Source organism: Tamandua tetradactyla, chromosome 5 (genome assembly GCF_023851605.1).
Source record: "Tamandua tetradactyla isolate mTamTet1 chromosome 5, mTamTet1.pri, whole genome shotgun sequence".
Lineage (NCBI taxonomy): Eukaryota > Metazoa > Chordata > Mammalia > Pilosa > Myrmecophagidae > Tamandua > Tamandua tetradactyla.
Window position 1 is genome coordinate 150,358,413 of NC_135331.1, and position 19,567 is coordinate 150,377,979.

Genomic DNA, 19,567 nt, shown 5'->3' on the forward strand with positions numbered 1-19,567 from the left:
ATCTAGGTGGAAATACCTTGCAGGGCGAGGGCAGTGTTCTCCAGGTGGCTGTGTATGCTCTGAATAAGCATCCACCCTACAGTGCTATTTCTCCCATAGCCAGGATTCACAGGTCCAGGAATCAAGGGGTGGTAATGGGAGTGGCACCACTCTCTATTACCCCTAGTGATCCACTAGAAAAAAATTTGCTTTCTATCCCTGAAACCTTGAGTCTGACTAGTCTATAGAACTTACTGCCAAAAGAAGGAGTGCTTCCACCAGGAGACACAACAACTATTCCACTGAACTGGAAATTAAGTCTGGCACATGGCCACTTTGGGCTCCCCCGCCTCTGAAACATCAGACAAAGAAAGGGATCACTGTTCTCACTGGGGTGATTAATCTTGACTTTCAAGAGGAATTATGACTGCAACTACACAATGGAGGTAAAGAAGAGTTTATCTGGAACATAGGCAATCACCCACATAGGCATCTCTTAGTACTACCATGCCGAGTGGTTAAAGTCAATGGAAAATTACAACAACTCAATCCAAGCAGACCTACCAACTGCCCAGAAATGAAGGTTTGGGTCACCCTACCAGGTAAAGAACCACAGCCAGCTGAGGTGCTTGGTGAGGGTAAAGGTAACATGGGACGTATAGTGGAAGGAGATAGTGATAAATACGAACTATGACCATATGGCCAGTTACAGAATCAAGGACTGCAATTGTATAACTATTTCTTCCTTGCTTTGCTATGAGTATGTTTGTATTTGTACACAAAGCAAATATCCGTTTTCTTCTCTATCTTATCCCCTTACCATATGAAATAAGTTGTATTGTTCATGTCATAGTATTTAAGTTATAGGATATCATTTAAGAGTGAATATTACCCAATGACCTTGTTCCAGTTTGCTAGCTGCCAGAATGCAATATACCAGAATGAGAATAGCTTTTAAAAGGGGAATTTAATAAGTTTCTAGTTTACAGTTCTAAGGCCAAGAAAATGTCCCAGTTACAACAAGTCGATAGAAATGTCCTATCAAAGGCATCCAGGGAAAGATACCTTGGTTCAAGAAGGCTGATGAAATTCAAGACTTCTCTCTTAAGTGAGAAGGTGCATAGCAAACACAGTCACAGTTTCTCTCTCGGCTGGAAGGGCACATGGCAAGCAAGGTGTTATCTCTAGCTTTCTCTCCTGGCTTCTTGTTTCATGAAGCTTCCTGGGAGACATTTTACTTCTTCATTTCCAAAGGTCTCTGGCTTGTGGCTCTCTGCTTCTTGTGGCTATGTTGTTCTTCTCTGCTCTTTCCAAATCACTCTCAGTCTCCAAAATGTTTCCTCTCTTATAGGACTTCAGAAACTAATCCAGACCCACCTGAATGGGTGGAGACATGTCGTTACCTCATCAAGTTTAACAACCACTCTTGATTAAATTACTCTCCAGGGAGATGATTGAATTACAGTTTCAAACTTACATTATTGAATAGGGATTAGAAGAAACGGCTGCCTTTATAAAATGCGATTAGAGTTAAAACATGGCTTTTCTAGTGTACATATATCATTTCAAACAAACACATACCTGCATCCTATTCTGGAGAGATTTAGTGCATTTCTGGTTGCATGCAGAATGGTTGAGTATTATTAGGTGAAAATATGTCCATTATTATTTTTATTTAGATATTAAATATTGTTTAATGTGTATAGCTGCGAATTTGACAAGGAAGGGTCTGTGATAGTTAGGTTCATGTGTCAACTTGGCCAGGTAAAGGTGCCCATTTGTCTGGTTAAGCAAGTACTGGCCAAACTGTTAATGAAGATATTTTGTGAACTTAAATCATTAACAAGTCTGTTTACAACTATAGTCAACTAATATGAGTGCCTTCAGCAATGATTTACATTTAATCCAATCAATTGGAGACTTTAAAAGAAGTGATGACTTCAACAGTCAAAAGAGAGAACTTTCATCTCTACTTCTGCCAGCAAGCCTCTCCTGGGGAATTCATCAAAAACCTACATCGGAGTTTCTAGCTTACAGCCTGCCCTATGGAATTTGGACTTGTGCATCCCCATAGTTGCATGATACACTTTATAAAATCTTACAATATCTACAATTATCTCCTGTCAGTTCTGTTTCCCTAGAGAACCCCAATACACACACATTGGTAGAATGGATGAAAAAGTATTGTCCACTAACTATATGTTGTTTACAAAAGACTCATTTTGGACCCAAAGATACAAATGAGTTGAAAGTGAAAAGTTGGAAAAAGATATTCCATGCAAGTAATAACTGGAAAAAACAAAAAGCTGGGGTAGCTCTACTAATGTTGGACAACATAGACTTTAAATTTAAATTAAATTACAAGAGACAAGTAATGACATTGTATGTTAAAAGGGACAATCCATGAAGAAGAAATATCAAGTATTATATATGTAGCTAACTATGGTACCCAAAAACACATGAGGCAAATAGTGACAAAACTGAAAGGAGAGGTAGTGTTTTGGTTTATTAATACTGCTGGAAATGCAATATATCAGAAATGGGTTGGCTTTTTTTTTTTTGCATGGGTAGGAACTGGGAATTGAACCTGGGTCTCCGGCATGGTAGGCAAAAATTCTGCCACTGAGCCATGGGTTGGCTTTTATAAAGGAAATTTATTAAGTTACAAGTTTATAGTTCTAAGGCCATAAAAATGTTCAAACAAAGGCAGCCAAAGAAAGAAATCTTTACTTAAGTAAGGCTGATGGTGTAGAAGACCTCTGTCAGCTGGGAAGGCACATGGCTGATAACAGCTGGTCCTTTGGTTGCTGGTTTCAAACAGCTTCCCTGGGGGCATTTTCCTTCTGCATCTCTTAATATATCTGTCTATCAGCTCTGTAGCTTTTTCCAAAATGGTTCGCTCTTAAAGGATTCCAGTAAGTGACCCAACTTTACTGGGTGGAGACACATCTCCATGGAAACAACTTAATAAAATGATTCCATCTAACAATATTGAATCAGGATTGAAGAGCATGGCTTTTATGGAGTACACAACAGTCTTAAATTGGCACAGGTGGCAAGGTGGTGGAATAGGAAGCTCCAGGACTCATTTCTTCAATGAGAACAAGTATTAAACAGGCAGGAACTGCCTAAAACTCCAGAGGCCAGAAAAACACTATCCAGCATTCAGGAAAGAGTGGGAGCAGGGAGCTGATAATTCATGATAAAGAACAGCTAATTGCCCTCTCTGCACAATGGCTACCAGTGCCCATCCCTTACTATCATGGGAGGCTGCATGGTGTCCAGCCTCTGGCTAGCTCACTGGTGACAAAAAAGGACATATAAACTCTGTTCCCCAAGGGTGGGCATGGTCAAACATTGATAACGGCTTTTGATTAGTTAATTCAGATCCCTTGAGGCCTGACTCTGAGATTGGCCATTGCTTTAAGCCACCCTGGGAAAAGATCATGGTAGAGGAGACTTAAAGATGCTGTGCTTCCTCAGGGATGTGGGGGATAGTTGGCTGAAGGGCTGATGTGCAAGAAAGGCCAAGAAAACTCAGCTTAGGAAGCAATGGAAAGAATTCTTGGTGTCCTTTCTGATCCCCCAAGGACACTTTGTAGCCAGTCTGCACTTCCTTTGTAGGTCCTTGGCACCATTTTGGCTGAGAAAAACTGACTTGTGAAAGTCCTTTCTAGCAAGTTTTTCTCCCCAGAATTTATTCTACAGGCAAAGATGTTGGAGACAATGAAAGGACTCTAAGAAACTATAGAAATGGGTAGTCCTGGACAAAGGCTTGCTGGCTCCAAACACATGGGAGGAGGAGTTCTGTCTCCTGGGAAACAGCAGGGACAACCAAACTCCTATAAATAGGGGGACTCTAAAACAACTAATAAACAAAATCCTAGGATAAGGTACAAGCCTAGAAGAACAGAGAAAACCCTCAACATTGCATTTGCCTTGGGCAGTCTTCACTGAAAGGAGAGCTAAAGCTCAAGAAAATCTGTCTTATCACCAGCTGGTTACAAAATCAAGAACTGGACATCTTAGCAGATAAATTCCAGAGTTAACATTTTAAAATATTTCAGTGTACAGTGTGCAACAAAAGAAGGCAAGACAAAGAACTAGAAACAGAAAATGATGGCCCAACCAAAAGAAGAAGATAAAAATTAAAAACAAAACAAAACAAAACAAAACACCAATCAAGACAATAAGAACGTGGGTATACTGAGCAAAGCCTTTTAAAAAATTAATAATAAAAAATTATAAATCTTGACAAAAAATAATAACGCTCAAAGAGAGAGGCTGGGCAAGATGGTGGTGTAGGGAAGTGTGGAATTTTAGTTTGTCCTCTAGATAGCTAGTAAATAGTCAGCAACTGTCTGGAACAACTGTTTGCAGGGACATCTACAACCAGATATGCATCATATACCAGTCTGGAATATGGGTGGCAGGACTGAGATCATAGCACAAGCCTGTAAGGAAAGCTTCCAAAATGTGGAGGCTGGTGATCTCCACCCCCACCACTGACACTGAAGGCTTTGTGGGAAAAAGGAAGAGCTTTTATTAGGAGCAAGGGAAGGTAGCTTAACCAAGCTGAGTTTCTTCAGTTTTCATTTAAAAATTTGGACTGCTGAATACAAGCTCTGAGCACAGATAAACCCAGAAAAAGCAGGAAAATAACCCTGAGGTCTCTCCCAGCAGAGAGGAGATGAGGCTGACAAAGGGGGGGAAAAAAAAAGGAGACTTTTGGAGTTGCCAAGCTCAGAATATTGTTAATGGCTGTGCTACAAGAAAAGAGGTATGTAGAGCCCTTATAAAACTTATTCCTGCAAAGCAGAAGCTAAGACTACTTATAGCAAAGTCACATCCAGAGAACCTTTTGTGTTGCTCAGATGTGGCGTCTCTAAATCAAATCCACAGATAAACTCATGGCCCTCCCCCTCATGTGGGGCATGAATCTTAGGCTACATGGGACCTGACTCCTTGGGATGAGACTGGCCCTGGTGTCATGGAAATGAGAAAGATATCTTGATCAAAAATGAGGAGTGGGGGCAAAGTTTGTTACAACAGGCAATGAGGACAAGTTGACATTAATTATCAAAACTCCAAGTAAAATAATCCTTACTCCAGTATTTCTACTTTTAGGAATTTATGCTAACATTATTCATTGCGCATCAGTAAAATTATATTTACACAAAACTATTAATTGAAGCATTGTTCTGAACTCACAAAAATTTGGGAAATATCCTACACATCCATCAGTAAGGACTGGTAAAGTAAATTTTGGTAGATCCTGACAACAGAATATTATTCAAATGGATTATTGTATAGCAGAAAACCAGATGTTGAACAGTGTTCATGATACAATCTGTTTACCTGCACATAGTATGCTACAGTATGCTACTACCTGTTTAAAATAATGTAAATATATGCATATTTGTTTGATATACATAGAATATCTCTGGAAATGTATACTATTCTTCTTGAGACATCTAGGTGGCTGGGGGCAAGGGTATACCTTCTCTACTTTTTCAATAGTGTAGTATTTTTTTAATTAAGATATAATATAGGGTGAGCCATGGTGGCTCAGCAGGCATAATTCTCACCTGTCATGCCAGAGACCCGGGTCCGATTCCCAGTAACTGCCCATGCAAAAAAACAAAAACAAAAATATAATATAAACCAAGATTTAAACTCAATTCTCAATTTTTTTAGTATAATCACTTTTACACATACTTTGCTTTCTTAAATTTAAGTAATAAGAGTTCTTACGTTTGTAGCTCACCTGACATAATGTTTTATGTATACATGAAATACAATGTAAAATTGTTTCAAACTAATTTCGGCTAGGTTTTAGAAAGGGATCCCTGGAACTATCCCTGCTGGTGCTTAAGCACTTCCAGGCAAATCCATTTTGGAATGAAACTTTCAGTTTCTGTTCCCCAGACCTTCCCTCTAATAAAACCTGTGAGCCTCACACATAAAGTTGATTAATACAAACTTCTTGTATTCTTAACTGCGTGTATCTATGTACAAGTGCTATATTGTGTTAATAGTGTCAGGTGGGTGTTTAGCTATGCCTTTGTTTTTCTTAATATTGGTAAGTTGTTTTTGCATGAGGAACCCTAAACATAAATACATGAGCCCCCAGCGTGTCATCTGTCCAGCCCTTCCTTGTATGGTCTCGCTGAATAAGAGTCAGACTTAACCCAAATGCTCCTATAAGTGGGCCGGACAAAGATGTCTAGGGGCATGTCGACAGATTCTCTCTGAAACATAGTGGGTCACTGAACAAACACTGGTTTCTGCCATCCTGCTGCCTGTATTAGAAACTACTGTTGGAATTTCTTTCCTCTGGCCTGCAAAGAAAAGATTGCGCCTTTCTGAGGACAGTATACATCACTGCTTTTCAGCTAACCCTAACCTCTAGGGAGAGAGGAAAGCTGGTAAATCCTAATGTTTCTCTTTGGCTGCAAACCTCCATTTTCCTCTCTGCTGGTCCTGGGAGCGACAGGAGGTCACATGAAAGTTAGTTTTTGTTTTTTTTCATACTCTGGATCTGTGATACTAGTAAAAATTCCTTTCATCTAGAGGGAAAGTGAACCTATTTGGTGTTATATCTGAATCTGAAAAATTAGTTTCTCTTGAAGCTAGAAGGTGTTCACTTTACTCTTTTCATTTAGTCAATGACTGAAGGACATTAACAATGCTTTGTATGGAACAGGAGTTAAATAAATATTTGTGAATTGAACTGAATGTATTTGGGACCAGGCAGATGATACTTGCATCATTGCCAATTCTTATACAAACAGAAGACTAGCAGTACAAAACCTGAAACCTCATCTCTACATTTCCAATCATTTTCCTTCATAAGGACAAAACAATCTCTAATTAAAGTGAAGTTTATTATACTCGTGCAGAGATAAAATGAAGTACTCCCCTCCTCCCCCAAAAAACTAGCTTTATACAGTTGCAGTAGCATCTAATCAGTTATAATTTGTGTGATTTATTTTTTCTCTTTTCCAGAAAATTAACTGCATTTACATGTTCAGCATGATATGTATAAAAATACCTGCTAATGGAAACTCAGTCTGGATGATACCAAGTGTTAACAAGCTTTATTGAACTGATTCACTATGTAGGAGTACTTGTTTTTCCCTTACAAAGATTTTATCAAACATTTTGGAATTTACGAGCTAACGTTAAGCTTCATTAAGGTGAAACAGAAAAAAATAAGCATTCAAAGTTATTAAGATATCTAAATTTTAGTAAGTCATTGCACCAAATAATAGTGGGCACTAAAGAAATGTTCAAGCCCCCTAAAATTTACTTCATGTCTCCATTCTTTTCTTCCTTTGTCTCATTCCAAGATTTAAGTTACCTGAAGGTAAATGTTTGGATTTACTTTCTCTCTCACTAGTTTTTTTGAACACATCCAATCAAGATTCACCACACGGAATAATATGCAAGGCACATATTATTAATTGACTCTAGCCTCCATTTTCCTTTTTCCTTTTTAGCAATAGAATCCCTTGATCACATGGCTATGCAGACTGAAACCACATTTCTCAGTTATCTTTACCATTAGATGTAACCATGTGCGTAATTTCTGGTCAGTGTGATGTGGGTGGAAGTAAGAGGTGATATTTGGTCTTCATCTCTCCCAGGTAATATGGCTGCAACTTGGCTTGACCATGCCAAAAACTAAACCAAACAAACACAAAAAAACCACCCTAGGCAAAATTGGATCGATAGGGCCAACGAAATTTGGATTTTTGAATGATCACAGGGCACAGAAGTTCCCCAGTGACATGGGCCAATCATATTCAAATTTATGTGTAAGAGAAATAAACTTTAATCTTATTTAAGATTCTACATTTTAGAAATCTCTTGGTCACTTCAGCTTGGCTTCTGATCTTTCTAATATAATTTATCAGAATTTATAGTCTTAACATCAGTGATACAAATAAATATGTGTTGCTTTTCTATATAATTGACTCTTCTGGCATAGGTTCCGGGCCTGAAATTCTATTCTCACGTATTTAAGCCTCAGTTATCTATTCTGGGAGTCACCAGCCCAAGGTTGGGCTCTACTAATTGGCATCTGAGGGCAAATTTTTGATGCACCATGTCCAGGTATCTCTGTCACTTTTCCTCTGTTTAAAATTATTTTTATCATTTCTTTCTTATTTAAAAAATATTCTAAATCCATTAAAATCTCATATGCAGTATTTTTTTCCCCATCTTAAAACTTCCTGATATAAACTCTAAAATACTTTGCCGCTTAAAAGGTTTTCACTTTATTTTGTCATACGCATGTGAAATATGTTAGGAAATATTGTGATCGTGATGGTAATTGTTAACAACATTCACCAGTGAAACAGTTTACATTACATGCTTTGGATTTAGTTGCCTGGTCTTTTTTAGTCACCTTTGGTATGAAGCGGTTCCAAAAGATTTCTTCCGACAACCCGTAAGAACTCCTTTCTTCATAAGATTCTGGAGACTATTTGCTGGTTGTTTATTTTCTTCTTAAATATTTACTTCAGTTTATATCAGCCCAATGAATATTTGTTGAATGTATGATAAAACAAATTAACGTGTTTACATTGTTAACCTTACGGACTGCAGTTTTGCCAAGTGACCAAGCAAAAATAGTTTGATGTTTTCCCTTATTACATGCGATGCCAGTCATCTTCCAACTCTCCATTTGCCACCTAACTGCAAACTATTTATTATGTATGAAGATCTTACTCTAAGCATATTTTTGTGATGTTTAAATTAAATCATAATAAGAAAATTTCAGGTGATATAACAGGAAAGCTCTGCATAAAGGAGAAGAGAAAAGCTATTAAATAGGTGTCAAAATAGATGCTAATGGCCCTATTGAAAAAAGGTGAATATTTTTACCTATATTATTCTCATGCTTCACACAAATTTAATATTAGTATAACCTCTCAAATGTATATCTTTTCATAAATTATTTTATTCAATTTAAGTGATACAGCAAAAGAGGTTGATAGTTTCCTCACTTCCTATCTTCTGTTTATTTAACTTTAAAAAAAAATACCAATTCTGATTTGAATGATTTTAATTGCATATCAATTTTTAGCATTCTGTTTTTCTGAGGTCAGTTTAATAACATTAGCATTCTCCTACTCTTTGAAGTTTGAAAGCTCACCCTAGTGACTTATAACCTTCTTGATGTAATAAAGTATTATATATATATATATATAATATCTAGAGAGAAAGCAGTTAGCAGTCCTCTTCAAATATAATGACTGAGAAGCCATAGACGTTTAAGAATGAATCCAAACTTGCTGACATTAAATAAACTCACTTTTTTGTGTAACTTCATTTTCAAGCTTACAGAAGAATTACAAAGAGTTACAAAAATAGTTCAAAGAACTTCTTACTGTCATCCGGGGTCCCATAGTGCTAACCTGATCAAATTTGCTTTTTATTCTTTCTTCCTCTTTGTAAATACACATACATATGTACATATACGTCAGACTGTTATGACAAATGCTACACAATGAGTTAACAGGAATTTACCGTCAAATGGTTTCAGACACTGGAAGGCTTGTTTCCTCTTGGGGTCACTGCCATTCTGGTACTGGTTTGCCACCACCTTAGGGTTCCTGGGCTGCCTTTCTGCCTTCTGCCATATGGCGAGGTCCTCTTATTTCTCTTCTTGCTTCCACGGGCTTCTGGCCCCTCCCTCTGGCTCCCTCAACTCTGGCTTCCAGTTCTGTTCTCTTTATAGGGTCTCCAGTAATGTGAATTAAGACCCCATTTCTTTCAGGTGGGTCACATCTTAATTAAAAATGATGTCTTCAAGAGGTCCTATTTCCAGTGGATTAACACCCACAGGAATGTGGATTAGGATTAGGAACATGTCCACATTTAAATTGGGGTGCGGAATTCAGCCTCCCACAATGCACATACAAAAGTTTCTTTGTCTTTCTGAATACCATTTGAGTGTAAGTTGCAGACATGATACCCCTGTAACCCTACATAGTTCAGTATATATTTCTTAAGGTTAAGGATATTCTACTAATGATAAAATTATATTAGCTTTCAAAATCAGAATAATGATGATGAAATATTACCTAATCTAGAGATATTCAAATTTTTCCAATTTTTCCCAATAATGTCTTTTATAGAAGAAAAATTTCTGGTCTAAGATCTATTCCAATGCCATGCATCAGATTTACTGTTCAGTTTTTTTAATCTCCTTTAAATATGCAGCAGTTCTGGAGATTTCCTGGGTTCTATGACCATGATATATTTGAAAAAAATTTTTTTTGAAAAATATTTTATGGAATGCCTCTCAATTTGAGTTCTCTGATAGCACCTCATTATTTGATTCAGATATGCATATTTAAAAGTAATACTGAAATGATACTGTATTTTTTCTTAGTGTATCAAATTAAGATGCATGCTGATTTGACCCATTGTCAGTGATGCTAATTTTAATTTTTTTTGGCATGGGCAGGCTCTGGAAATTGAATCTGGGTCTCTGCCACTGCAAGTGATGCTAATTTTGACCACTTGCTTAAGATGGTTTCAGCCAGTTTTCTCCACTATAAAGTTACTACTCTCCCATTGAAAATAAGTAGTTTGTGGGAGATACTTTGTGATATGTACATATCCTAGTCCTTATTAAACTTTCACTCCCTAATTTGCATCCATTAATGATTACTACTATAATCGAATCTAAATGTTGATTTTTTTTAACCATCATTTCTTTATTCATTAGTTGGCATCTTTCTTTTTTTCCTCATTCACTTTTCAATATCATTATTGAATCATGGATTTTCATTTTCTTTAATGAGTTATAATCCATACTACCACTATTTTGAGGTTCAAATTGTCTCAGCCTTGGCCACGCATTTTGAAGTGGATGACCCTTCAAGAATTCCCTTCTACATGTCTCCATCACTCCTTCAGCACATCCTTACTTTTTGGCACAAGATGTTTCATACTCATCTTGTACTTTTTCTGCACCAGCCCTGGAATCAGCAATTTCTCCAAGTAGTCTTGGTGCTTTGTAGCACAGTATGGTTGAGTAACCAAGTTCTGGGTTTGGAGCTAGTTGCTACATATTGTGTCATGGGAACACAGGCTTATGACACAACAGGAACTTTCAGTAAATGACCATTTTATCACTTGCACAACACAAAGGGCTCAAAAGAGTAGGGGAAGTGATCCATTATAGTTTTTCTCCCGCGGTAGTTGAAACTGCTTAGGTTGAGGTTGGTAGATGGCAGTACCACACCCCTATTTCATGATGGAGAAGAGAGACAAATCACTGCTGTCTGAGTGTGATATTATTGTGCCCAGGATTCAGGGGTGAGGGCCTGCCACTGAGAATTCTTGTCTTGATTAGCATATGGAGCTTCTTATTCCTGGTTTCTAGGTTTAAGGTCTAGTACGACATTTTCATTAGACCTAATTCCCTTCCCAGGTTGTGGAATGGAAATAGAAACAATTTCATAAAGTAGAAATGGAGGTTTAGGGGAGGGGGCTATGGAAAGGACCAGGAGATAGCCTCTGAGCATGTGTCAGTCACCTCTCTAGTAATGACTGGCATTTATACTCATGGTCACTGGAGAGACACTGATTCCAGGTTTTCTCAGCAAATACCTAGTGTCTACATGTTCTCTACATGTGTGTGTGTACAACACAACTGTATTTATTTCTACTTCATGTATAAATCTATCTATGCCATGAGTACATGCCAATTCATCCAATTCCTCCCCAACACTAGAGAGTTTATTCTACTTTTTCCTTTTGTTATTTGTAACTACTAGAGAGAAACTGGACTCCTAATATCCTCAGTGTATTTACTTATTTACCTGATCCTAGAATAAATTGAAAGTAGTTTAAAAACAATCGGCCCACATCACTCAAAACTCAAACATACTAATTAGATTTCAATATTTATTTATAATTTTTTGGTGTTTAGCCTAAGAGAATATAATCAAAACACCTGTTCTAATTACTTGGATTAGATTTGATTATTTTTATCCCCTTCGATGTGTTTATATTATTCTTTTGAAATGGAGATAGGTTCATTTCTTTATTTTATATTTAAATATTAGAGTTGTCCCACTTTTGTTGATGTCATTACTATTGTTGTTAATTGTTTACTATGCAAAGCATTAACATAGTTCCAAGAGCTGAAACTATACTAACATTTATACTTAGAGAAGTGCTACCCCGTTCTAGTTTGCTAGCTGCTGGAATGCAGCACACTAGCCAATTAAATCAGACATCATTCATTGCAGCAGGCACGCCTCCTAGCTGACTGCAGATGTAATCAGCAACAGATGAGGTTCATGTACCATTGGCTCATGTCCACAGCAACAGAACTAGGCACCTTCACCTGGCCAAGTTGACACCTGACTCTAACTACCACACCCCCACACCTTACTTCCAGACTTTCCTACCCCAATTCCATTCCGCTGTATTTTCACCCCTCCACCCTTTCTTCCATATTTTAAGCTACCTCTTTTAGGTAGCCAATCTCATGAGCTTGTGTTTTATCATTGGTGTCTCTTTTTTGAAATTTAAATATGTATGTGTGTGTGTGCGTGTGTGTGTATTTTTCATGTTTTTCATATTTTCTATCCTTTCTTTTGCAAAATTCAGTTATTATAAATTATTTTTTTTACATTTTGCTTTTATCATTTGATATATCCTAGCAACCATTTCATATACCTTTCTACGTATTTTCCTCATTCTGATTAACAGTAACGTACTACTACATTCCAAACTTATACCATAGCTTATTCAACCATTTTTCTATATGTAGGTATTTGGGTGGTTTCCTAACTTTTGCAGTTCTAAATAATGTTTCAGGAAATAACTTTGTGTGTCTATACTTTTGAATTATTAGATGTGGAACTTCAGGATAAATTCCTGAAAGTGGGATTGCTAGATAAAAAAGTGAATAAATTTGTGCTACATTTCAAAAATTCCCTTTCATAAAAATTGTAGCAATTTATATTTAGCCAGAGTGATTAGTTGATATTTTTGCATATTTTATATTAAGATTTTGTTTGTTTTCCTCAAGTTTTGTACGCTGAATAGTGGGGTCACATTTCATTATTTTCCCATGTACCCCGTTATCGCAGCACCATTTGTTGAATTTCATTTGTGTTTGCTTTGCTTGCTTGCTTGTTTTGGGGGAAGTGCATGGATGTCTCTCTCAAGTTTTAAGAGGTTTTTGTATATTATATATGATGCCAATATTTTCTGTTGTCCTTTGTCTTTTGACTTTATCTATATTTGGTTTGTTGTTCTTATTTTTACAATGCAAAAGAAGTTTATTGGTAGTTGAATTCATCATTTTTCTTTTATTGCATTTGAATTTTCAGTCACAATTAGAAAGCTTTTCCCTATACCTAGATTATAAAGGAAGTCACTCTAAAATATACTTGGAAGATTAATTTTTTACATTAAACTTTCTATACCATTTACAGTGTATTTGGGGGTATCTCGTAATCTTTGGATCTAATTTAATGTGTGTTTTTTTTCAAAAAGTTATTTAGTATTCCCATCTCTTCCTGAGTAATTTGTGATGCCACCATTATCATACTCAAAATTTTCTGATGGGATTCTGAGCTCCTGGCACAGTGAGGTGTTGGTATAGTGTGATCCAGGGGTCACTCAGGGTGCCATTCTCCCAAACAATCTTTGAACAACTAGCAAAGACTGGCAAAGCCATCTTCCACAAAAATCATCAAATTGATATGGAAGAGAAAGGACCCTGTGTAGCCAAAGCCATCTTGAAAAAGAAGAGAAAAGTTGGAGGGCTAACATTTTCTGACTTTTAAATTCATTTCAAGACTACAGTGATCAAAATAACATAATTCTGGCAAAGGACAGACATACAGAACAATGGAAGTGAACTGAGAATTCAGAAATAAACCTTCACCTGTACAGCAAGTTGATTTTTGACAAGGTGGCAAAGACACTCAGTTGGGAAAGATAGTCTCTTCAACAAGTGGTGATGGGAAGACTGGATATCTATATGCAAAAGAATAAAGGTGGACCCCTACCTCACACCAAATACAAAAATTAACTCAAAATGGACCAAAGACCTAAATGTAACAACACAAATTATAAAACTCCTATAACAAAACATAGGGAAGACACGTCAGGACTTTGTGTTGGGCAAATTTTTCTCAAACTTTACCCCAAAACATGAGAAGACAAAGAAACAATATTTAAATTTGGACTCCTCAAAATTTAAAACTTTTGAGTATTGAAGGAATTAATCATAAAGAAAAAAGACAACCTATAGAATAGGAGAAAATATTTGGAAACCTCATATCCAGTAAGAGTTTAATATCTAGAATATATAAAGAAATCCATCAACTCAACAAAAAGACGAACAACCCAATTAAAAAATGGACAAAAACGTGAACAGACATTTCTCCAAAGAAAATATACAAATGGCAAGACAAAGCATGAAAAGGGAATCAAAATCATTAGCCATTAGGGAAATGTAAATCAACCATGTGATACCATTTCATGCACACTAGAATACCTATCAAAATAAAATGGAAAATTAAAGCATTAGAGAGGATATGGAGAATTAGGATCACTCATTCATTTTTGGTGGGAACGTAAAATGGTGCAAACACTTTGGAAGATAGTTTGGCAGTTCCTCAGAAAGCTAAATATAGAATTATACCATATGACTTGGCAGTCCTACTTCTAGGAATATACCTCAAAAATTGAAAGGAGGAAGTCAGACAGACATCTATCTGCATATCAATGTTCATTGTGGAAATATTCACTTTTGCCGAAGGATGGAAGCAACCCTATTATTTATCAACAGATGAATGAATAAACAAAATGTGGTGTGCGCACACACACACACACACACACACACACACACACACACACACAATGGAATATTATTCAGCCACAAAAAATGAAATTCTGATACGTATGAGAACATGGATGAACCTTGAGGACATCAGGTTAAGTGAAATAAGCCAGAAACAAAAGAACAAACATTGTATGATCTCACTGATACAAAACAATTATAACAAGCAAATTCATCAAGTCAAAAACTATAATACCAGAGGCAAGGTTTGTGTGTATGGGGAATGAGGAGTTAATGCTAAATTGGTATAGAATTTCTGTTTGAGGTAATGGAAAAGTTTTGACAGTGAACGGTGGTGATGGTAGTAAAAATTTTGACTGTAATTAACACCACCTTATTATGTATTTGAATGGGGTTAAAAGAATAAATTCTAGACTGTATATATTACAGTCTAAATTAAAGCAAACATAGGACTATACAACACAGTGAATTCTAATGTAAACTATAGATTACAGCTGATAGTATAATTTTTTTAAATTTCTTTAATCAATTTTAACAAAGTTACCACACTAATACACCACATTAATGCAAAGTGTCAATAATAGGGGGAGTATATTGGAATCCTGTATTTTCCGTATGATTTTTGTTTTTTTGTATGCTGTATGACAGGGTCCCATTTCATGCTTTTTTTCCATGTGAGTAGCCCATATTGCAGCACCATTTGTTGAATTTTTGTTTGTTTGCTGCTTTGTTTGTTTTGGAAAGTGCATGGACTGGAAATCTAACTTGAGTTTTCCACATGGCAGGCGAGAATTCTACTACTGAACTACCCTTCCACCCCTGCATGAATTTTTTGTAAATCTACAATTCCTCTAACAAAAAACATGTACAAATTTATATTCAGATCTAATTCTGACCTTTTTTTTTTCATCCCACTGGATAGTCTCTACATTAACACAACATTAGGACACTGTTCTAATTTATTATAGTATAATTTAATTACTGATAGAACTTGCTTTCCCTTATAGCTTTTCATTTTCATAGCTAATCTTGAAGGTTTATTTTCCATATGCACAATGTCTATTACCATAAAAAGCTAGTTATTTGTGGAGCTAGTTAACCTAGTTAAAATAATATATTAGCTTAAGAAAATTAACTTAGGGGAGTATGACATCTTCATGATTTTGAGTCTTCCAATCCAAAACAGGGTTGTCTTTTTAAAAATTCAGTCAATTGTGGTATCTTTCAGGAGCGTATACATTTTTTTCTTATAGAAAATTTTCACATTTTTGCAAATTTTATTCCTCAGTGCTTTATTTTCTTTGTCACTATTATAACTGAGGTTTTCACTGCCATTATATTTTCTAACTTATTGTTTGTGTATATAATGCTATTGATCTCTTTATGTTAATTTTGCATACTGTTACTTTACTAAGTTCTTTTTTTTTCTTGAATGAGCTTTATTATTGATTACCTAGGACTTCCCAGATATACTATTATATCAGCTGAATATAATATGAGGTTTATGCCTCTTTTCCATTTCTCCTGTAGAATTGCCTTGGCTAATACCTACATTACTGTGTTAAATAGTTCTGGTGACATGGCATCGTTGCCTTGTTCCTGAAATAACTAGAATTGTCTCAAATGTTTCCCCCATGGGTAAGATGCTACCTATAGGAAATATATGGATATATACTGCCTGTGATTATTATGTTAGATAACAATATCTAATCTAATATATAACATATCTAAAAAAAATAGTCAAAGCAATATATATATATATATAATCCTATACAATGCATGATAGCCATTACATACAATATCTGAGTATTTGACATACAGTTATGTGCAACAATTACATGTAATAAAATTATATGTAGTTGTATAATAACATTAAAAAGTAACAATTACTATTTTCTTGATTTTCTATAAGGAATTAGTATTTGGTAATTTACTCCCTCTTCTTGATTATACTAGTGAATTTTCTATTTTATTAATTTTTGTCATAAATTAGCAGTTTCATTTATTTGATCTTTTTTTATTCTGTAGTTCATTTATTTTTAAAATATTATTGCATAGTTATGCTTTCTTTCGTTTCATTCTTTAGATTTTTGAATTACAAATTAGTTCGTTTTCAGTCTTTTGTTTTAATTGATAAACAAAGTTTAAAGCCATTGATTTTCTTCTGATCACTGCTTTAAATATAGCCATAAATTCTGATAAGTAGCATTTGCATTTTTTAGAAGTTCTGTAATTTTGGTTTTAATCTCCACTTTCTTCCAAGCTTTACTTAATAAATGGATTGTTTTCTTTTAAATTTCTAAGTTTTAAAGACTTTGCCTTTTGTCATTTTTAGTTGTATTGCATTGTAATCAGTGATATATTTTATAAAACTTACTGACAGTTTTGTTACAATCAATTTTTGTGAGTTTATATATACTTAGATGGTAAATGAGTATGTAAAATTCAATATATGCCCATATCATCTACATTTATCTAAAATTGTAAAAATACAGTTTTATTGTATAAATATTCTTAATCATTTCTTGAAATAAGTACAAGGCAGATCAAGTAAAATATTTAAGTCTCCAGTTTTCAGCATAATTCAGTCTGTCTCTTCATATCTCGCATGGTTTGTTCTTTATAAAGGAGTTTTCTGATATTTGGTGCAACTATTAAGTCTCTTTCTTATATTCGGAGCTCTGATTCACCAGACCAATTTTACAGTATTTTCATACTTGAGAATGACTTTCTTTTTGCAGATAATTGTAGCCCACTCCCTTCTCATTCCACACACTTCCTCCTTCCCACCCTCACTGTCTGTAAAGGTTTGCATTAGCAGCTCAATAATTAGCTCTGCTGGAAATATTTGTTTTTTAACTCAACAAATAATTTGAGATCTTTAGCTCTGGGGCCTTCTGATTACGCTGAAGGCATTTCTGTGATTTTGTTTGTTCTGCTCTTCTTTCTGGTTTATTTGTAAAGTGCCTATAAAGATTTAGATTTGGGTATACCTTGTCTACTTACGCAAAAATCACTTTAAATTGTCAAGTTAGTAATGATTAACTCACGCTCTTTACAAAAGGATATATGTTATATTCTGCCTATAGTTAAATAATTAAATCGAGCTCAAAGTTTGTCTCTCCAGACAAATTTAGAATCTTCTTTTCATCAGTCAATGATTTATAACATACTGTGTTTCCTTTCTTGGAGGGAAGGGGATTCTGGTAACCAACATTTGATGTCTAATTTGGGTTTAAATAAGTTAACTCCAAGATCCCAGTGTAAATATTTATTTCTATCCTCTGGATCAGTGATTTTAATTTGTGCTCTGTGGAGTCTTAGTGGTTTTATGGAGGAGAGGGAAGAATGGACATATGGACGAGTCATATGATCTCTTCATGTAAAACAGCTCACCTTTATTTTGGATTTGTTATAAGTTATCATAAAAATAGTTCTGCTATTAATAATGCAACTAAAAGGAAAGAAAGAAAAAGTACATAGCTCTAAATGATTTTTTGTCCTTTTATTATCTTTCTAAAGAAATATTGCTTTTTGTTTACGTGCACTTTCTTGGTAAACCACCCACCTCCAGTATGGGTCAAGATTATATTCAATTAGCATGTCAGAATTCTAACCCTAATTCTTATAAACCCTTTTATTTTAGTTATATATTGCTGAAAATCATACAACCCTGAGTTTTAGTATCTTAATACAACAACAACATTATTACCTCCTACAGTTGTGTGGACTTATTGGGTCCCCCCAGGCAATTCTGTGATAAATTCTGTTCTCAGTTAGGAGCTGGTGGTGTAGCATCAGACATCAGTGCGGTTGGAGGAATTTGGGTGTTTGGGATGCACAGACAGCTGGGCCTCTCTCCCTCTCAACTATTGTTATCAACCACTTTCTCTTTCCTTGTTGTTTCTACATTGTCTTTCAAGCAGGCAGCTGGAGTACTTCTGTGGTGACTCAGAGCTCCCTATCATGCAAATGTAAAAACCTTTAGGCTTTCTTAGGGCAAGGCCAGAACTGACCCAATGCGATTTCCTCTAAATTCTACTGCTTAAAACTCCTCACAGCCCCTGCCGCCTCCCTAAATTGAAGGAGAAGGGACTATAGAAGGGCACGGATATCAAGAAGCAGAACTCCTTGTGGTCCATCATTGATTGCTGTGCTCTTTCCCATCCTGTCTCACACTCAGCAGTACAAACCCAGAAGATGATTTCCTTTCAATTCTGCTATTTTCACATGCGCAATAAAACAACCTTTGAACGCTCTCCCACTACTTTTGTGTCCTAGTTTACTATGTGCCTCTAATCTCTGACTTCTGATTTTCTAGTTTAGCATCATCTGGATACTCAATGTCAATGGCCAAACCACGAGCATGTACTAAACAAGCTTTGTTTTCTGCAAAAAATGTCTTCTAGTAAAGAATACAAATCCTCCAAATCTGCTTTACTTATGAGTGTCTTTTCTTTAGTCTAGATAGAAATCATGTGAGTCGAAGGTCTTGTCAATTGGGAATCAGTTGATTATTATTTGCCTGGTATAAAGTAAATGATAAAACATTCTTATTAAATTGAAAACAGAACGAATCTTACTGTGAAATCCTTATGTTCCATGCTTTTTCAATAATTGCATTCCTCCCACACAGTGGCACAAAAGCTGTATTTATGTTATGAACAACGTAAATTGGGAACATGATGTGGAAGCACTGGAATGAGATCTGCTCTTTGTCTTGGAAGTATATAACTGCAT

At 35.7% G+C, this 19,567-nt stretch overlaps 1 long non-coding RNA gene across 1 annotated transcript in view; it reads right to left on the reverse strand.

The window, feature by feature from the left end:
* Positions 1 to 5,599, reverse strand: part of LOC143682818 (uncharacterized) — a 163,317-nt gene extending 157,718 nt beyond the window's left edge. The window contains exon 1 of the long non-coding RNA XR_013175297.1: positions 5,568 to 5,599. This is a non-coding gene — a long non-coding RNA (uncharacterized LOC143682818). The remainder of the gene's footprint in view (positions 1 to 5,567) is intronic.
* Between the last annotated feature and the right edge of the window lie 13,968 nt (positions 5,600 to 19,567).